The following is a 22,415-nucleotide window of genomic DNA, read 5'->3' on the forward strand; positions in this document are numbered from 1 at the left end:
AAGTAAGGGAAAAGGGGATGGGGGGGTGGGGTGATAGAAGGGAGGGTTGACTTGGGAAAGGAGCAATCAGAATATATGCCACCTTGTAATCGGGGGGAGGGTAGAAATGGGGAGAAAATTTGTAATTCAAACTCTAGTGAAAATTAATGCTGAAAACTAAGAATATTAAATAAATAAATAATGATTTTTTTAAGAAAGGAATAAAATTTGTACATGCTTATAACCACAGCTACATTATCTCCCAAGTTTTGTTAGGAAAATTAAAATGAAAAAGTACAGAGGTAATAACTTTGGTTGCATGGTCACATTCTAAACTGTCCAATTTGGCATTCTATGCTTCCTGTCTTCTTTCTTCACAGTGTATTGAATCTTTCACAATTTTAAAGTCTGCCCTCTTATAAGGTCTTAGGAAACATGGGATTAATCTTTAGGCAATTACTCTAGAATCAAAACCAAATGGAGTTATGAGGAAATTTCTCTGATAATTATGTAGGGTGTCCCTACCTCATCTTTTAAGTTTTCCACATACTTAATATTTGGTCAAATGAATGGAAAAAGTAGATGCTTCTAAACACCTTTGGCCTACCCCAGGGTTATACCAGTGATCTTGGTCTCACATAATCATAAAATCTTAGAGACAGAAGAAACCACAAAGATCATCTAGTCTTGACTTCGGACTAAATCACAGGTTCTTTCTCTGTATCTCTGTATCTCTGTATGCAAGTGTCCATCCATCCTCATACTGAAGACCTCAAGTGACATCTTAATGAAGCCCATTTCATTTTCAGACAGCTTCATTTCAGGGAAATTTTTCTTTGTGTTGAATGAAATGGGGTTCCCTGTAGCTTTTATTTATTGATCTTAGGTTCTATTTTTCTGGGACCAGGCAGAACAAGTCTAATCCCTTTTCAGCAAAATAATCCTTCAATATTTAAAGGAAGCTATCATGTTCTCCCTAAATTTTCTCATCTCTAAGCTGGGTACTTCACCCCAACCTCATATGGCATGGTTTTTAGTTCCCTTACAATCCTGGTCACACCCCTAGATTCCTGGTATACTCTGGCCATATTGATACGGCTCTTGATCATATAAGGGCATAAAAAGGCTCAGCCACATGTAGTTAAGGTCATTCAGACTTGACAAGATGACACCAGTTACTGCACCCCACCCTGTTAGTCAGATGCATTTCCACATAGGGGAAATGGGGCCAAATCTACTTGTTAAATGTGACAGTATCCTTGTTGAATATCCTTTCTATTCTATAACCAAGTAAATCTTCTTTTACTAGCTTCTGAATACCTACAGGTGTCTCATTTTATTCCTGTCTCAAATCTATATACTATGAGGGCATTAACCTAAGTCAGGCCCACCTCTAACAGTGAGGCTGAGCTGGAATTTAAAAGGCTAATGAACTGAAAAGCTAGGATGTTTGAGGGTTTGTCAACATATATATTGAAGTCCCCATGTATAAAGGCAGGGATTTGGTTGTGAACCAGATTCTGAACTCCTTAATAAAGGAAGGAGAGTGATCTAGAATCTGCAATCTAATAGCTAATTGCCACCAGGATCTGGTTAGGTGGTTCATCTGGAGAAAGTGAGCCTCAAAGAAGAAGCTGCCTAGTGATGAATGAATGAATGAATGAATGAATGAATGAATGAATGAATGAATAGATGGATGAAGATTTTTTTAAGCACCATATGCGAAACACTGTACCAAGCACTGCATTTAGGGTTCTAAAGGTGGGACTTTCTCACTGTTTTAGAATGATTAATTAAGTGTCTTTGATTGAGCCTTACTAGGTCCAAAGCCCCAGGCCCAAACCCCTATCTACTAGATGCTAAGCCTATGTGGGCATGAAGCCCTCAGGGTCCTAAGGGGAGTTGCTAAAACCAGAGCCAATAGTAGGAGCTGAGTTCTGGTCACTCAGATGATGTTTGATGATGGCTAAAGAGTGTATAAAAAAAGAAAACAGAGCTATTTGCTTGAGGTTCTCACTCCTGGAGGCTCAGGACTCTGGTCAACCACTCTAAGAGCCCCCCAGCTGAACTCCGATGTTGATGGTTTCTTGGTAACTATGAATTGTATTTGGTCTGTTTATAAATGTATGTTTGTAATTTGTTTGTATTTGCTCTGAAGTTCAGGGTGCTTGCTTTTTCCCATGAACTAAGTGAATGATATTTGTATGTTGGATTGAAATAAGATTGTTAACACCGTAACGCTACTTTCCTTAGTAAAGCAGATCAAAAGAACCTGTGCTGGCAGCATTCTTGTTGTTGGGCTTGTGTTGGTCTTTCACCCCCACAGCAGCTGCTAGACGAGTTGTTGAAACAAGCACTGAGAAGGCAAAAAGAAAAGTTAGACAGTCCCTCCTCTTCAAGAATCTTACATTCTAATTGTGGAGACAGCATGTATGGAAGATTTCAGCTGCAAATTAGATGGAAAGGTCCCATGATCCTTAGGGTGGAGTGGCAAAAGCAGGTGCTAATGCCTCTTCTTTGATGTAAGAGTGGCAGAGAGAGGGTGTGGAAGTATCTGTGAGGAGCCAGAAGTATCCTGGGGAAGGAAGGGTGCTCTTAGCCAGGCCTGAATCAGGCTGGTTCAGTGTTTCAGGCTCAGGATTGGAACAAATTGAGATACTTATAGACTATTCAATAGTAATAACTCATCTAATAATGACATAGAAAGGATGCTCAAAAAAGACATAGCTTTGATTCAAAGAAAAGCACTCTCTCTCCATCCTGAAAGAGACTGTTTGGAAGGATGTGTTGATTCAAACAGCACTGAAATAGCATATAATGCTACAGGGGGGAAATGGGCCTTTAATGAAAAGGTTTGCAAACACTGCTGGTTTTAAAAAAAAACAGCTGCAGAAAACTTTGAAGTTCAAACACAGGAGTTAAGAGAAACATAAAAAGGTAAACATGAACAATGATAATTGACTAAACACAGATAAACTACTTACTTTCAAAGATGGAGAGATGATACATGTGTCCCCTCTGATCCCCGTCATCATCAGGGTTCATAGAGTCCAAGTAGGCAAAGCATGGGAGGGTTCTGTTAATTGGAGAAGGGGAAGGAAGGCTAATGAAAATTATCTCACATGATGAGAATGCACAAACAGATCAATGCAAACAAGGATGAAGGGGGTAGGAAGGAACAACTGATTCTTGAACCTCACTCTCATCAGAACTGGTCGAAAGAAGGAAGACTACACATACACAGACAACTACACCTACACCTATACCTACACCTACACCTACACCTACACCTGCACCTTCACTTGCATCTGCACCTGCACGTGCACATACACATACACATACTCATGCACATAGACACACAGAGAGCTGGGCACAGAAATACATTTCACTCAACAATGAAATAAGAGGGAAAAAGGAAAGGGGGAAGTAGAGAGAGGAGTAACGACAAAACATGCTATCCGTCTCTTGACAGAGAGGTGAGGGAAGCAGAATTCCAAACAAGATAGATATTTTTTAGGACATGGCCAATGTGGAAGTTTATTTTGATTGGCTATACACATTTGGTTTTTCTTGGGGTCTCAGTGGGGGAGATGGGGAAGGGTGAGAAAGTAAGAAAGAAAATCTCAATTAAAAAAAGGGAAAGGGAAAACTACACAGCAGATGGAGATCACATGGTACTAGTGACCCCAATGGGAGGTACAGGCTGACAATGACCAGATTCAAGAACAGTTCAAATATGTTCCTCCGTAATATGCAGAATAAATTATGAAGTTAAGTTCAGAAATTTTGAGAATATCCAGAGTCTCTGGAAGTGATTGATAGAAGGTCATCCATGTGCCTCCATAAGACTCTGTTGGTTCCTCCTGTCAGGCACTGGGAAAGATGTGGGCAGTCAGAAGAGGTCCTGAGAACAGGTCCAAGATAGGCCTAAGACCTCACTTCTGTATCTAGGACACCAACCTTCCTTCACATTAACTTTCCATCTCCCAAACGTTTAATTGGAACTTGATACTTTAAACTCAGGGCTCATTATTTTCAACCCATCCTAGTTAAATTTCATCTTCTCTATGAAGAGTGTCAATAATAAAGGATAATATGTTGTACTTGGATGAAAATCTTAGTAGATACTTCTGGGGTTGGAGTAGAAATAAAAAGTTAGGAGGTGAGAAACCTACTTTGCCTTGTGTATCTACTGCACTGGGAGGCAGTTCAGCTTACTGGATAGAGAGCCAGTCTCCTAAAAGCCAAGACTTGGGTTCAAGTATCATCTTCGTCACATTGACTACGTGACCCTAGGCAAATTGCTTCACCACTCATGCCCCAGGAAACTCTTTAAGACTCTCAAGTTGCAGAGAAGTGCCAACGTGCTTTAATAGAGGGATTCCCCGCCCCCACCCATAATTCCCTTCAATGAAAGCAAAGAAGGTCTTTTCCTATCCCTAATATTTCACTGACTTAGACTAAGCATCTTAGTACTGATACATAAAGGATAGGCATCTGGGATTTTAGGAAGTAGAGAAGAGGTAAAATGTGAACTAGGTGATAGTACAATAAATTATAAGTAAGAATGATTTGACAGCTATGTGCAAACTACGATGATTAATGGGTCAACGTTCATCTGAAGAGAAATGTCTAGGTCCTCACCCATCCTTATCCCTATTTAGTTCATTATTTTTATCAATGATTTGAAAGAAAATATAGAAGGCACCCTGATTAGATGTGCAGACAGCGAAAAGCTGGGAGGAATACTCAGTAAGATAGAAGATTAAATCAAGGTTTTAAAATTTTTTCAGGTTGGAGCATTGGAAACTAGGAGTTGACCTCCAGGTTTCCAAAAGCTAAATAGGTTATGGAATTGAGACCATTAAGACAACTGTTGAACAAGCAAACTTCTACTCTTTTACAAATCTTTTGGAAATAGGTAAATGGAAGTGACATTGGATGTTATAACTATATGTAGTAATCGATTATAAAGGTAAGAACGATATATTGACTGTGGCTGCTGGTGAATGGTTTAAGTTACAAATATTCCTTCTGTTCATGGAGTAACTCTTCATTCTAGTCATTAAGTCATCTGAGACACAGAGCTTAAAAAGGCCTCAGAGCACAAGCAATCAGCCCAACTCTCTCATTTTGAACATGAGGAAAGTGAAACCCAGGGCAGTGAAAAAAGTGCTTTGACCAAGGTCACATACACAGTGTCGAAAGTGGGACTCGAACCCAGTTTTTCTGACTGTAGAGCCAGCCATCTTTCCACTGATCTAAGCTACTTCCTACAATTGCTGCATCTCCAGATTTACTTTTCACCTGATGTCTAACATCTGCGCCACATTTGTCATTTCAGGTCCAGGACAGACACAAAAAGTACAAACCTTTCAGTCTACTATCTTTGCTCCTTCTCAATTTCCTGATAAACCTATGGATGGGTCTTCTCTAAGTGGCCTTTGTGTTCAAACATTGCAAGAAAATAACCCCTGGTGGATGGTAGATTTGCATTCAACACAAATTATAGATTCTGTATCAATAACCAATCGAAAAGATTGCTGTCATGAAGAGATAAATGGAGCTATTATTTTGGTGGGAGACTCAGCTGATCAGAATGGAAAGTTGAATGCCAGGTATGGATCTAAGCTTTACCTTTTGAAAGTTGGTGGAATGGTAATGGGCTTCCATGTTACTTATGAAACCTATTGTTTGTGAGTGTAAATTTTCACATACTAAAATGAAATGAACATTTCAAGGCAACAAAGTTAACTCTACGTAATATTGAGCACTTTTTGGTGGCCACAGTCTTTCTTCCACTGCCTCTTCTCTCTCCCATAGATATGTTTAAGACCATAATGCAAAAGGATTTTTTATTTATTTAAAAATATCCTGGAGCCAAAAACAATGTCCAAAGATGCTATATTTGAGTAAAAACAGTTGAAACTGGAAGATCAAACTGACCCAGTTAGGATGGCAGATCAGAAATGAGGCTACCAAGACATTAACCCCAAGTAAACCCCTTCATCCAAACTTTCGCTAGAAGGATAAGAGTATTAACCCAATTTCTTTTCTGTTTGTAACCATTCATGCATGATGCCCAAGAAATATTCATTCAATCTTCTGTTCATTTATTTGATCACTCATTCCTTAGTTGTGAAAGCATATATTGTGTGCAGGCTGTATGCTTAGTAGTAAATATACTAATCATTGTTACAGATATGATATTTAGAAGGAAATCATTATTAGAAGAAAAATCATCTAGCATTTGTTTGAAGTGAGGGGGAGCCCACTAACTTCCAAGGCCACCTATCCTACTGAATAGATCAGCTATTTGTTGAAGTGCTCCTGAAAACAAGCCTAAAATGGTTTCTTTGCTTAATGCATCCATTAGTCTTGGTTTTGCCCTATAAAGGCCAAATAGAATAAATCTAATTTCTTTATTTTGCATTTTATTTGCACTTCTGACAAGTTTCCTCAAGTTTCTTTCAGGTCAAAAAGCCCCAGTTCTTTCCATTGACTCTCAAATGATATTATCTCAAGGCCATTTACTTTATGAATACCTTCTCCTGGATGATCTTCAGCTTACCAGTACCCCTCCTAAAATATGACAGCTGCTCATAACCCTAAATGTGGGCTGACCAGGAGGAATACAGCAGGATTGTAAACTCTAAGTCTTGGACACTATGGCCCTTCTAACGCAGCCCAAGAGGCATTGGCTCTTATGGCTGTCTTGTCACACAGCTGACTCATATAGCTGACTCATATAGACTCATTGCTTGATAAAAAAAAAAAGTGGGATGGGGTAGGTAGACAAGGGGTAACCACTCAGTGATAACAAGGCTTTGGATACTAGCACAAAGTTGTGATTAGGCTTGACTGACAATGTCCAATGCCAAAATGGTTTCTGGAGGAAAAAAAAGTCTAACCTGAGAGATGTTGCAGGAGAAGAAATCTCAATATATAATGAAGTATCAGCTGCCTAATCTGGGAACAAAGGGTCAGAGATTACTCTCTCCACATCTGTGCAAATGAATTTTTAGAAGGATGCTCATATCTCATCAAGTAATGTGGATAGGTTTTACATAATTTCAGTCTCCAAGAACTGATCACTTTGGCACGAAGCCTTTTTTAATTATTAGGGAATAAGTAGAGCTACTAGGCTACAGAGTTATGATAACAAAAGGGAATAAATTATTCACCTATAGTTGCCATATTATGCAGCCTACATTCAATCACCACAACATTCTCACCAAATGACAATGTGGTTTCTCTTCAGATGTGCGACTGTTTCTTCCCTGGGTCCAGGGATGACACGGATTTTCAAATGTGGAAGAATGAAAGGAAGATATGTGACCATTACCAATCCAGGGTGGGGAAAGGTTTTATCATTTTGTAATGTGCAAATCTTTGGAAGACCCTGGGATTCAAACAGCAGTCATTTGGCAACTTCCAATGGTGATTTTTATCCCTTGTTACCTATCTCTGGTGATGTTCCAGAAACACCGAGGAGTGATAATTCTTCAGCTATATCAAATAGTTTTGATCTCTCAGAGAACAACTTTGGTGAGTAAATTTTCTCCAGTATAGTGAATCAGCGACATTTTTGTAACAATTTTTGTTCAAAGCACGTATGGTGGAGGTAACATAATTCCTCAGGAGTTCTGTGAAAAGTGCACTCTTTTACAATGCTATTTCCCCAAACTTTCCCTCTTTTAAAAATATTTCAAATCCTCATTCAGCTTCCTTTCCACTTTCTATTTCTTCATTTATTCCTTCTTCCTCTAATCCTTTTCCTATTCCTCTCAGCATCCATATCCAGCTCACAAAATAGGCATGCATTCTGTTTTGGGGTTTTTTTGGGGGGTAGGGCAATTGGGGTTAAGTGACTTGCCCAAGGTCACACAGCTAGTACATGTGTCAAGTGTCTGAGGCTGGATTTGAACTCAGGTCCTCCTGACTCCAGGGCCGTTGCTCTATTCACTGCACCACCTAACTGCCCCAACAGGCATGCATTCTGTATCAGAAGACAGCTTTCAGAAAGTGCTCTGTGGATTATGATACAGATAACCAATAGGATCACTACCCTAAGAACCATCATCAGAAGTACAAAGTATTTAGTGAGCCCTTCTGCTCTCATGGGAACCTAATTACATATTTAGTAACTAGATATTTTTAAACATCTCTTTATTCTCAATATTTTTAAACCTTTTTGGAAATTTCACCTGGGATACTCTATGTATAATTGGTTGAAAATAATTGCCTCATTTATCCTTTAAAGTTTCTAGAGAAGAACCCATGTCCTATTTAGCAAAAGAAGGAATTGAAGTGCTCATTTGCAGAATATATTATTGGTTGGACTTAAATAGACATCTCAATCCAATATATTCAAAAGTTTTTTCATGTTGCCATGCTGTTTAGACTGTAGTTACCATCATCATTTAATAAATGCTTATGAAAGCCAGCAAATATGCCTTGTAGACAATCCTTCCATCATCCTTGCATCATTTTGCAATTCACCTTAACGTCATTTCTGACCTCCCATGTGCATACTCTTAGCTTGTCGCTATTTTTCAGAAATTGTGTATATCGGGATAAAAGAAAGGGGGAAAATGACATTTAACCAACAAGTCAGGGACTCCACAAGAAAAGTTGAACAGAGAATTATGACTACAATGCAAAGCATAATGCAGTCTTGATTTTTTCTTTCTATATAACTGCTTAGAAGAGGATGGTATGTTAGTGTAGTATATTTATTGAATTATATTATGAATAAAACAGAATGATATGTATTAGTGAGTTGATGGATGATGGCTAGGTCTTCCATATCACTTCTTTAAGGTAATAGTAATTTTTTTGTCCCCGCGTGTGGGGACAACTCTTTTTTCTAGTAATGGAGTTTGTACTTTGCATCTGATGACTGATTGACTTCTACCCTCACATATCTCATCATTTCAGCTCCAGTGCTATCAAAGGGAAAACCTACTTTCCAGTCCAGCATCTTCACTCCTTCTGGATCTCCTGAAAGAGATGTAGATGGTTCTCTACTCAGTGATTTTGAAAAACATACTTGTATTCAAACAAACCAAGAGAATAATCCCTGGTGGATGGTAGATTTGGGTTCAACAGAAACGGTGAAATCTGTGGCAATCACCACGCGAAAAGATTGTTGCACTGAAGAATTACATGGAGCATTGATCCTGGTGGGGGATTCTCCTGAAGAAGGAGGCATATCCAATACCAGGTATGAATCTCAACTTTACCTCTTTAAAACCAATCTTGAAGATCAAAAGAAATAAGACATGAAAAGTGCTTCTCAGCCTTTAAAATACTATGTGAGTGTTGGCTATTATTATAAACGAAAGAGGATAGCATAGTCAGCTCTGCAATATGCATTCCCCAAAAGCACCACACTAGGCAGAATTGCATAATAAAAACCATGGGTCTTACGGGAAAAGTGGGGTTAGGGGTACAATACTCTAAAACCCTAACCTCCCCCACCAAAACAGAACCTTAAAAGAAAAAAGTCTCCAAGTGAAAAAAGAAGAACAGAAGGACTGCAAAAAAGGCCACCCATTCACCTATCTGTCCCAGCTGTCACTTGTCTCATCTGTGTCCTTGTCCAGGCCCACATGGTCCTCTTCTTGCTCTTGCTTCTCTGTCTCCAGCCCCCATATGTCCTTGAGCCCTGTGCCGATGGCCCCTTCCTCCATCCCTTCCTTTCCCAAGTCCTCTGGCCCACGGTACTCTGCCGTGTGCCATCTTCCCCTGAATGCCACCACTAGGGCTGCTGCTTCCAATTCCTGCCCCCTGCTCTTGCCTCTTCCCCTTGAGAAAAGCGATGACTGCCACTGCCCACAGCCTGAGAGGCAGCAGCTTACTAGGGTTGGGGAATCTTGTTTTAAACCCCACTACTTAGCCAGGGCATGTCCTTCTAGAAAAACAGAACTCATGGAGTGGGGAGGTGATATTTTTAAAAGCCCTTTAATTAGAAAGAGATTGGGGGGGGGCCCTGAAGGGAGACAGGGCCATTCTATCTGGAGATTCAGAATTTGAACCAGAAAGGTTGAATCCTGGGCATTACCCATGAAAGGAGAGAGAAGCAACCCCATTTTGTTGTATTTGTCAGTGTAGCTTGTCCCCCTTAACATGTTACTGTGATTTCTAGGAGGAAATCATCTCTACATTTTCTTAAAGTTCCACAATCTTCTCTAATCGGCTTAGCCTTTCTCTCACCTCTTGTCTGTTACTACATTTTGGCCCAGACTTTTTTCCCTTCTTGCTTTGGTTCCAGAAAGTTACTCCTGGTGGATCCTAGGGTATTGGGCAGTGGAGAGATGACCACTATTGCCAGTAGTTACCTCATGGCCTCCCTATATGTGGATGACTTGCGTTCAGATATCCCAGAAGCCAAGCTCTGTGAGAAATTCAGTTCTGCTGGACATGTGTTCTCCATCCAGGTCTGCAGGGACATGATTACCAGGTGGTCCCTGGGGTGCACTTATGTTAACTTCTAGCAGCTGGCATATGCTGAACAAGCCCTGAATATCATGAACTTTGATGAAATCAAAGGCAAACCAATCTACATCATGTTGTCTCAGTGGTATCTCTCATTGAGGATATCAGGAGTTGGGAATGTTAAATGTTATTGAATGTCTGAATAAATCCATAGACAACAAGGCACTTTATGATGCCTTTTTAGCATTTGGGAACATCTTGTCCTACAAGGTTGTGTGTGATGAGAATGGTTCTAAAGGCTACACATTTGTGAGCTTTGAGATCCAGGATGCTGCAGATAGGGCTATTGAGAAGATGACAACTGCAAAGTGTTTGTGGGTAGATTCAAGTCAAAGAAAGAACAGGAAGATGAGCTGGGAGACAAAGCAAAGGAATTCACTAATGTTTATATCAAACACTTTGGTCATGACATGGATGACAAAAGATTGAAGAAACTTTTAAGGAAATATGGTAAATCTCTGAATGTAAAAGTGTTGACTGACCTAGTGAAAAATCCAAAGGCTTTGGTTTTGTGAGTTTTGAGAAACATGAGGGTGTTAATAAGGCAGTTGAAAAAATGAATGGATAAGACATCAATGGGCAAATGGTATTTGGAGGCCAGGCACAGAAAAAAAGTTGAACACCAGGCTGAATTAAAACAGAAATTTTAGCCACTAGAACAGAAGAGAATTAGCCACCACCAGGGAATGAATCTCTGCATCGAGAACTTGGTTGATACCGCTGATGATGGAAAATTAAAGAAGGAATTTCCTCCTTTGGGATCAATTGCCAGTGCCAAGTGATGCTTGAAGATGGGCAAAGTAAAGGGTTTGGTTTTGTCTGCTTTTCTTCACCTGATGAGGCTACCAAAGCAGTAACAGAAATTAATGGGTGCATTGTGGGCTGTAAGCCCTTGTATGTTGCACTTACACAAAGGGAAAGAAGAAAGAAAAGGCTTTCTTATTAATCAGTATATATAGCATATTGCAAGAATGATAACCCTTCCTGCCAACATAATCATTAATCAGTTTTAGCCAACTCCTGGGGGGATACTTCATGCCAGCAGTGCCCCAGACTCAGAATAAATCACCTTATTATGCTTCTAATCAAATAGTCCAGATGAAACCTGGAAAATCCATGATGACAACAAGATAGGAGACCCCAAGGCTTCCAAGGAGTGCCAAATGCCATTTGCCAGTCTGGGCCATGCCCAACACTGGGCCATGCCACCTGGCTCCAGCCAGTAATGCCAAGGCCTTTTGCAGTCTCCCTACTATGCCTCAGTAAGTGGGTGGAGGGAGAGGGGCACTGCTATGCAAAATTTATCTCCTAGACTTTCTATAGCCATCCCTGCACCTAGAGCTATCTCTCCTTATAAATGTGCCCCCATCTAGCCATCTAGTCTTAGCAGACACCTCAGCCTGAAGTCCCATGTGTAACATAAATTTGTAGTACATTCCAGCAGCATAGTTCCATAATTTTCTCCAATTCTATTTAACCACATGTGAATAGGAACAAAGGAAGTGGATGGCAGGGGGAATCCAAGGTTGGGATTTGGCAAGGTATGGTCATTGGTAGTATAATGGAGCAATAAATACAGAGTTGAACTGATCTACCAATGGGTAAAGCTGGGGAAGGGAAGATAGTGTAGCCAGTGCTGGGGTGGTGGCTTATAAAAGAAATGATAGTTGGCAGGATTGGAGGTCATGGTGAGGAAGAAGAAAGCAGACTGGTCTCATAAGGCATAGGAAGAAATTGAATGATAAAAGATAGAGGAATTGTGGAGCTCATGAACATAGCAGTGGAATACTTATGATAATATTCATGATCAAGGGTACGAACATCTCCGTGTGTAGCTAAGATAGAGTGGAAATGTAAGTTATGAGAACTAGGTAGATTGCAGAAACAGGATGTTGGATTATTTGAGGAAACATGAAGTCCCCTAGCATGAGGGCCAGATTTGTGGTGGAGAGAAAGACTGTGACCAGGCCCTGAATTTAGTAAGGAAATGAGTGTCCTAGGGGTTGATGCTGACCACCAGTCAGGAATGGATGATAAACTTGAATGGCAGACTTCTTATCCTCTACTCCCACCATGTACTTTTTGATCCAGTGACACTGGCCTCCTTGCTAGTCAATGAACAAGACATTCCATCTCAGCTCTGGGGATGGCTGTCCCCCATGCCTAGGGTGTTCTCTCTTCTCATCTTCGTTGGAAATTAGACTTCCTTTAAGTCCCAACTAAAAGTCCATCTTCTAGAGAAAGCCTTTTACCCTCCCTTTAAACTCAAGTGTCTTCCCTTTTATAAATTTTTTTATTTATCTTGTATATAACTAGTTTGTACAAAAATGTTTTCATACTTTCTCACAATCAGATTGTGAGCTTCTTTCAGACTGGGACTATGTTTTTTGCCTCTTTTTGTATTCCCAACACTTAACATATTGTATGCTTAATGACTGACTGAGATCAAGCACCACCTTCTATATGAAATCTTTATAGATCCCCCCAGGTTTGAGGACCTTTCTCCAAAAATGACCTTGTACTTATTCCGTAGATGTGCACGTATTGTCCTCTCCAAGAGAAGGTAGAGTCTTTGAGGATAAGGGCTATCTCTTTTTTGTTTTTGTAACTCCAGTGCCTACCACAATGTTGGGCACATGGGAGGTGCTAAAACAAGGCTCATTGATTCGTTGAAATGCAACATCTTTATAATTCTGGCATTTGACTCCCTTCATATTCTTCTTATTTAATACCTACTAGTCTTTCTTGTATGGACTTGATGATTGGCACAAACAGGCTCTTGCATTTGCTAGCAAGTTATGCTAGTGAATAACTAGGAAGGTGAAGAATAGATTCTGTGCTGAAAAGGTACTCACCATTGCTTCCAGGTTTTGAATGTCAGGAAGAAAAGGTAGGATTAGACTTGACTGGCAGTCTTGTTATAACTACATGATCATGGATAGGGAAAAAATTAGCCAAAAACTGAGTTTGAGAAAAAAACATTCTGGTAGCTGTGCCTTGGGTGAATTGAAAGAGGCAGAGTCCAAAGGTGGAGATACTATTTACGGAAGACCATTTATGATCATCCACCCAGGAGGTGAAGTAGGCATTGACTACGTAAGAACCAAAAGCTATAATTCAATTATGTTCCAATCAACAGTCATTTTGAAGGGTCCACTATGTACCAGCTATGTGCTCAGGTGAGCACCTGAGCTAGGTATTGAAAAGAAGATAAAACGTTAAACCCAAGACATGTCACAGATGAAGAAGAATAAACAAGATTTAGCGACTAGCAGCAGAGGCTGCATAAAAGTTAAGTGTGAGGATAAGGGATAAGGGGGAATTACTATACTTATCATGGGTATTCCAAGGAAATGGTGGATAATGATGTCATTTGTAGCCCTGAGGACAACTTTTTGTGATGTCCTTCTTGACAAGACTTTTTATTATTCCCAGGGTATAAACCAGGTTTAATGTTGGTCTGAGAACCCATCTTAAAATAAGTGAGGCAACGGATTAATCATCTTTGACTGACCTCTATGTAGATCTTTTCAATCAGCATATTTGATTCTTTACTAATTAAAATATGGTTTGCCTTCAGATGTGCAGTCATAGGTTCCTTGGATCATGGAAAAACAGAGCTTTTCAGATGTGGGACGATGAGAGGAAGATATGTGAGTGTCGTCAACCCAAAGAGAGGAACATTTCTATCTTTCTGTGAAGTACAAGTCTTTGGAAAAGCACCAGATTCAATCTCTCTTGGTGACCTATCACCCAACCCTGAATCGTGGCCTTCATCACCCAATGCTAGCGATGGCATGGGCTTAACTGGTGAGTATTCTAGGAGGCACAGTGGATAGAGTGCCAGGCCTAGAATCTGAGTTCAAATCTGGCCTCAGACACTTACTAGCTGTATAACCCTGGGCAAGTCACTTAACCCTCTTTAGCCTCAATTTCCTCATCTATAAAATGAAATAGAGAAGGCCATGGCAAACCACTCAAGTAGCTTTGCAAAACAAAAAAACCAAAAAGGATCACAAAGAGTCAGACATGACTGAAAACAACCTAATGACAACATTCTTTCCTCATAATAGGGACTTTAGTAACATAATTTATAATTCCTTCTGTGAAAGATTCATAGTTGAGAATATGATTCATATAAAACCAGAGTTCTTAATCTAGGGTTTAGGAACTTGCTTTTAAAGGTGTTTTGAAATTTGTGTATCATTATATTTGGCTAGCTTTGAATTCCTATGTATTTTGTAGTATGAATTTTAAAACACTACTCTGAGAAGAGATGCATAGATTGTCCAGATTTCTCCTGCTCCATGTGAAATTGGAAAGTCTGCCACTGGAATGTCAAACTGCCTCGTCATCCACTCCAGATTTGCCCTTTGATATCATGCACCCCTCTTCACTGGCATTTGCTGTCACTTTTCAAGCTTCTTAACACAATTTGCTGAGCTCTGCCCAGCTCCTACTTACCATTGCTGAAAAATGTTACTTTGAGATCTCCATACCCCAGGCTGGTTGATATGTCTTCAGGTCAGCCATTGAAAGCCTTGCATTCTCTATCTTATGTACGAAAGGGGGTTGAGGTAAAAGTAAGAATTCTATGACTCCCTCCCCCAAAGCAAGGTCTCTACTAGTTCCTAGTTGTATGAGGGTGACTGAATTCCTTTCATCTTCCATGCATCAGGATGGATGTGGGGCTCTCCTCTTCAGATTCAACACCTCCTTCTGAGTCTTTCTGTATCTAGGGATATATACAAGGATGTCTTTTAGTTTATCTTTTCATTTTCAGTCATGCCACTTTATCCTCCCCAGTAATCAGTCCCCAACTAGGGGGCACTAAATGACCCTTAAAAGTACCTAGAAGATTTCAGAAGGCATAAAAACACTGGTGGATATTCTATTTACCATTAAAAGTCTTTTCACTTCTTATATGGCTCTTCTATAGATCACTCAGGAAGATACTTTGGGGTCTAAGAACACACCCTCAAGTCACATCAGGTAGGGAGAATGCCAATTCCAACTACTCCTAAACCCAGATATGTAAGGTTTTATTACCTCTTTTACCATCTAAAATAGCTAGCTTTGGAATAAGCAAAAGCCAAAACTATATGTCAGACAAAGATCATTAGTGACACTATCAAGGGGTACAGGCTGAAAATTAACAGGATCAAGAAGGGCTCCATACATGCCTCAGTACCATTTGCAAAATGGATTATGAAGTTGTGAAATCAAAAATTAATACCCTACTTTACTTTGTATTGTTTATTAATTATGGATTAAGAATTATATCTAATCAGTGTATCTAATCAATAGAAACAATATTTATGGATCAAACTTAGACCCAACTGTACAAGCCTCAGTGGTAAAATTTGTAAGAATTTAATTTCTTTGTTCCTGTGAGCTAATGTGTGATCACAAAGACTCAAATATTGTGAGCTTTTTGCTGATTATAGAAGGGAGAAGAGGGGAAAAGGAAGATGAGTCAACTGACCCTAGGATGCTTACTTACTCTCTATTTCTGTGTCAAACCAATCATGGTCTTAGTTTAGTTTGCATCACTCATGCCTTATATAATCAACCGTATAAAAGAGTCTCTGTCTGGCAGATGCATCCTTGGCTTCTCCTGGGTACTTTTATTGGTAATTGCTGAACTTACTATAATCAGAACTTTGTGCCTCAATTTTTCTTTGTCACAGATAAATGGAAGCTGCTTTTATACAATAGTCCATAAATTAAGGAAAAGAAAACAGTTAAAATAGGAAAAAGCTGTATATAGTAATAAAAACTTGTTGTTATGCAAAAAGCAGCAAAGACCCTTTAAGGCATCAATATGTATGAGATTCCTGTTCTGTAGTTGGACTCAGCCTATTCCCCCGGTCATGGCCAAGTAAACTCCTTTGTGAAATAGGTGGATGAATGCCTCTCTAGCACAGAAGAGTTCAACTTTGAGGAGGAGATAGACGACTTCTTGTCCAAAGTCATCCTGCTTACTGAAATATGTGACACTCCACAATGAGGAATTCTGAGGATTTCCAACAAACAGTTCCTCCCAAGAGGATGAGAAGATACGTACTTTTACTTGGTCATGAGCTTCAACACCTACATTTTCCACTACTACATTTTGTGGAAATGATGCTTAAGGTCCTTTTTGTATCTGTCTTATTTATAAATAATGTTAGATTGTGGAAGTTTCTTAAAAGTACTTGAAAATGGAATCAGATAGTCGTGTTTTCTTTTTATTATTATTGTAAAGTGCTTATCACAGTGCCTGTCATGTGGTAAGCATTATATAATCATCTGTTGTTATTGAACTACTTTAATATTTGAAAATGAATGAACTTCTACGTAAAACAAGGTAGAAATGTGTTCAGTTGAGTTGTCACCCAAAGTGAGAAATGTTGTTTCATGTTTTATAAATATATGAGGTTGTGTAAAATTTTTCTAAAGTATTGAGCAATACTTGGCAACTTCCCTTCACATGCATTGTCCAGTTTTCTAACATGTTGTGTTAATTATTAAATAAGGTATTTACTCTTTAAAATGGTTAGTAATGATGATTTACTATGGGGATACAAGTTACACACAGCCTTTAAGTCAGATATGTAAATGACAAAAGTTGAGTAGTCAATAGAGTAGATGAGTAAATCAAGTCTGAAGTTCTTCCCCTTAGGCTGGAGCACTGGAAACTAGAAGTTGACCTCCAGATCTACAAGAGTTAGATACTTTACAAAATTGAGAGCTGTAGGACAATTTGTACGTAGATGTGTTTCTTCTTTTCTACAGATTTGTAGAGTCAGATCAATAACATAGGCTACATAGTTTGTGGTCATAATAAGTAGCAATAGATCCTAAAGTTGAGTGACATATGTTGAGTATGACTTCAAGTGATTGATCCATTTTAGAAATGTTCCTTTTGTCCCTGGAACAACTCTTCCTTCTCAGCATGAAGTCACAGGATCTCAGATGAAGAGCTTAAAAAATCCTCAAAGAATCTAGAGTGAATCCAACATCCTCTCTTTGTGAAGGACGAAAGAGAAGACCAGAGTGATGAAAGGTCTTGTCCAAAGTCTCACACATAGTATATGTCAGAACTGGAACTTGAACCCAGGTCTTCTAATTCAAAGCCAGCAATCTTACCACTATACTAAGCTATTCTCCTCACAAATTTCCCTTAGAATGCACTTGTCACCTGGTCTCTAACATCCAATCTCACTTTTTCATTACTTCAGGCCCAGTACTGTCTAAACAAAGACCAACCTTTCAGTCCAGTGTCTTCATTCCTTCCCAGTTTCCTGAGAAACCTATGGATGGGTCTGTTCACAGTGGCTATTGTGTTCAAACCCTACAAGAGAATGACCCTTGGTGGATGATAGATTTGGGTTCAACACAAACTCTAGGATCTGTGTCAATCACCAATCGAAAAGATTGTTGTCCTGAACAAATACAAGGAACCCTGATTTTGGTGGGAGATTCACCGGATCAGGGTGGAAAGTGGAATGCCAGGTATTGACCTAAGCCTTTGTCATTTAAAAGCTGGTGGGCTGATAATGGAGTAATGAATCACTTTTCAATTATGGTATTTCTGAAGGTAAATTTACTTACAGTTGAAGTGAAAATTTTAGGCCAATAAAGTTGATTCTAGCATAAACTTTAATATGTTAACTTCTTGCTATCCACAGTCTGTGCCCCTCTTCTCCTCCACATGCTAACCCCCCCTTAGATATCTTTAAGACCATGAAGTCAAAGGATTTATTTTTTGCTAAACTAGGATCTGAAGGACAAAAGTGCTACATTCAAATAAAAAAAACTCATGTTAGCACTAATCTTTATTTTAAAGCTAAGGGAATAGATGGAGTTAAACTATTGGGCAGTAGAGTCATGATAACACAAAAGGATGAATAATTCATCTATAATTTTCCTCCTGAGCAGCCCATATTAAATTATCACTATACTCTTGCAAATAACAATATTGTTTCTCTCCAGATGTGCAACCATTCCTTCCTTGGGTCTAGGGATAAAACATGTTTTCAGTTGTGAAGAAATGAATGGAAGATATGTGACCATCACAAAACCAGGGAGAGAAAAAGTTTTATCATTTTGTGATGTGAAAGTCTTTGGAAAAACCTGGAATTTAGACAACAATGTATTCCATGATTCTTCTTTATCTACTTCTGGTGATGACCCACAGACAACCGGTCATGGTTCTTATGGTTCTGACTATAACTCTGATCTCACAGAGAAAAACTTGGGTGAGTATTTTTTACCACAATGCATCAGCCACATTTCTGTGACTTTCATTCTTCAAATCAGATATTGTGTAGGTAGCACAATTCCTAAAAGATTTTGTGAAATGTGTACTCTCTTCTAATTCTACTCCCTTAAACTTTCTTCCTTTCAAAAACATTTCCAATTTTCACTCAGCTTCCTCTCTAATTTCTATTTCTTTGTTTATTTCTTCTTCCTCTACTTCCTTTCCTACTCCTCTCAGCATTTATATCCAACTCACAAAATATGAATGCCTTTTTATTGCAAGTTATCTTTCAGAAAGAACTCTATAGGCTGTGATAAGTATGTTGAGGAGAACTGTCAGAACCATAAAATATTTAGTTAATTCTTTTCTCCTATTGAGCCTTTTATGTTTTTAATAATTAAATATTTTAAACATCTCTCAATATATTCTCAACTTTTTTAGTTCTTGGAAATTTCACCTGGAATGTTTTGTATAAAATTGGCAGGCATTAATTGACCCATTTTCCCCTTAATGTTTATAAAGAGAATCCAGGTCCTTTTTAGCAAAAGAATAAATTAAAGAATGAAATAAATGCTCATTTGCAGAATGGATCCATTGGTTTAAAGAATTTACCACATAAAAGTGTGTGGTTGGCATGGTACTTTCCTGTTACCAGGAAAATTAAATAAATGTTTATGAAAGTCAGCACATGCAACATGGAGAAAAGATCCACAATTGCCTGCACCATTTTGCAGTTCACCCTAAATATGACTTATGAGCTTCTAACTGTGTCTGATTAACAAATGTAAATACCAGGATAAAAGATGAAAAATTCCCTTTGGTCTATAAGTCAGGTCTCTTCGTTGGCATTTTCACCTTACTCTTCAGTAGAGATCTACTGATCTCTCCATATACTACTCCCCATTGCTGAAAAATGTTTTTAATATTTAAAGTGAGACTCCTTGACCTATATACCCCAAGATATTTGATATGTCTTCAGTTTGACTCTTAAAAGTCTACTTCCTGCGCAAAAGAGTGGTTGAGGTGACAGTGAGATTTTTGACTCACTCCTCCTAAGCAATGGCCCTACTAGATCCTAGTTGTATCAGGGTGACTGAATTCTTTTCCTCTGCCACAGGTCAGGATGGATGTGCACCTCCCTCCTCACAGAGTCAACAGCTCACTATGAGTCTTTCTGATGCTGGTATATACACAAGGATCCATTTTAATTTGTCCTTTTGTCTCTAAGTCATCGCCTTTTATTTTCCCCATTAATTAGTCCCCACCATAAAAAATGGCCCTAAAGTACCTATAAGATTTCAGAAGGCATTAAATACAGTGGTGGATATTCTAATTACCATCAAAGGTCCCTATATCCCTTACATGGCTCTTCTATAGATCACTCAGGAAAGTATTGTGAACCCTAAGGACACCCCTCAAATCATGTCAGGAAGGGATAATTCCAATTCTAACTACTAAAAAAACCCAGGTATTTGAGGTTGTGGTGTCTCTTTTTATCTAAAATTACTTGCTATGGAATAAGTGAAAGCCAAAATTATACATCAGACGAGGATCACTTGGAACTAGTGACACCAGCAAGGGGTATAGACTGAAAATGAACAGGTTTAAGAAGAGTTCAAATAGATTCCTCAGTAACACAAACCAAATTGGTTAGGAAATCAAGCTCAAGAAGGTTTGGGGGAACAGCCAGAGCGTGATTTGTAGACGGTCATCCATGTGCTTCCACAACATTCTGACTGTTCTCATTGTTAGAAACAGAGCTCTGGGAGGGATGAGAAGGACAGTCAGAAGAGGTCCTGAGAACAGTCCCAATACAGGCCTGAGACCTTGCTTCTATGTCTAACACACCAACTTTGCTTCATATGAACTTCCTTTAAGGAGCTTTTAAGTTGAACTTGATCATTTGAAGCCAAGGCTCATTGATTTTCATCTACCCCTATTAAATTTCATCTTTTTAAGAAGAGTGCCAATGATAAAGAATCACATGATATACTTGGATCAGCATTTTAGTAGAAAATGTTGGGGTTGGAGTAGAGATAAAAAGCTAGGAGATGAGAAACAAGTTGTGCCCACTTTGCCACGTGTGTCTGCTACACTGGGACGCAATTTGACTTACTGGATAGAAAGCCAGTCTCCACAAAGCCAAGAAGTCCTGGATTTAAGTCTGACATATTGGCTGTGTGGCCCTGGGCAAGTCACTTGATTTCTCAATGACCCAAGAAACTCTATGAAAACTCTTAAGTTGCAGAGAAGTACTGACCCGTGTTAGTAGAGGGAGTTTTCTCTCCATGGAGTTCCCTTTAACCAATGAGATTTAAGGTCCATTCCTTATCTCTATCCATTCACTGACCTAAACTAAATATTTAGTGCAGATACATGAAATTTAAGGTCCACTCCATATCTTTTTCCATTCACTGACTTAAACTAAATATATAGTGCAGATACATTTAGTGCAGACATGAAGGAATGCCATTTGGTTTCTTTAAAAAACAGAGAAGAGGTGAAATTTGAGATAGATGAGTAAACAATAAATTAAAATTTTTGATTATGTAATAACTATCTGAATATACTAATTATTACTGAATAAATATTCTTCTGGAGGGAATTGTCTAGGTAAGGTCTCTCTCCTCATCAGTATTCACTTCACTTTTTAATCAATGTTTTAAATATATGTGTATGTATACATAAAAGTCACTTTAGTCAGATTTGCAGATGACAAAAAATTGGGGGATGGTTAATATGTCAGATGACTAAATCACAATTGAAAATCTTCCCCTCAGACTGGAGCACTGGAAACTAGAAGTCGACCTCCAGATCTACAAGTTAGATACTTTACAAAATTGAGGCCCTAGGAAAACCTGTGCATGGATATGTTTCTTCTTTTCTAGAAATTTATAGAGAAGCATCAGGTCCGTGACATATACTACATGATATGTGGCCGTTGTAGGTATTAATAGATCATAATGTTGAGTGACATATACTGACTAGAAGTACAAGTGACTGATCCATTTTAGAAATGTTCCTTTTGTCCCTGGAACAACTCTTCCTTCTCAGCATGAAGTCACAAGATCCCAGACAAAGAGCTTAAAAAATCTTCAAAGAATCTAGAGTCAATCCAATGTCCTCTCTTTGTGAAGGAGGAAAGAGAAGACCAGAGTGATGAAAGGTCTTGTCCAAGGTCTCACACATAGTATGTGTCAGAACTGTAACTTGAACCCAGGTCTTCTGAATTCAAAGCCAACAATCTTGCCACTACACTAAGCTATTCTCCTCACAAATTTCCCCTAGAATGCACTTGTCACCTGGTCTCTAACATCCAATCTCACTTTTCTCATTACTTCAGGTCCAGTACTGTCTAAACAAAGACCAACCTTTCAGTCCAGTATCTTCATTCCTTCCCAATTTCCTGAGAAACCTATGGATGGGTCTGTTCACAGTGGCTATTGTGTTCAAACCCTACAAGAGAATGACCCTTGGTGGATGATAGATTTGGGTTCAACACAAACTCTAGGATCTGTGTCAATCACCAATCGAAAAGATTGTTGTCCTGAACAAATACAAGGAACCCTGATTTTGGTGGGAGACTCACCAGATCAGGGTGGAAAGTGGAATGCCAGGTATTGACCTAAGCCTTTGTCATTTAAAAGCTGGTGGGTTGGCAATGGATTGAAGAATCATGTTCCAAATATGA

The 22,415-nt window shown here is 39.0% G+C and overlaps 1 pseudogene; it reads left to right on the top strand.

The window, feature by feature from the left end:
* Positions 1 to 11,438, top strand: part of LOC118851143 — a 31,205-nt pseudogene extending 19,767 nt beyond the window's left edge.
* The last annotated feature ends 10,977 nt before the right edge of the window (positions 11,439 to 22,415 follow it).

This window comes from Trichosurus vulpecula, chromosome 5 (genome assembly GCF_011100635.1).
Source record: "Trichosurus vulpecula isolate mTriVul1 chromosome 5, mTriVul1.pri, whole genome shotgun sequence".
NCBI classification, from domain to species: domain Eukaryota; kingdom Metazoa; phylum Chordata; class Mammalia; order Diprotodontia; family Phalangeridae; genus Trichosurus; species Trichosurus vulpecula.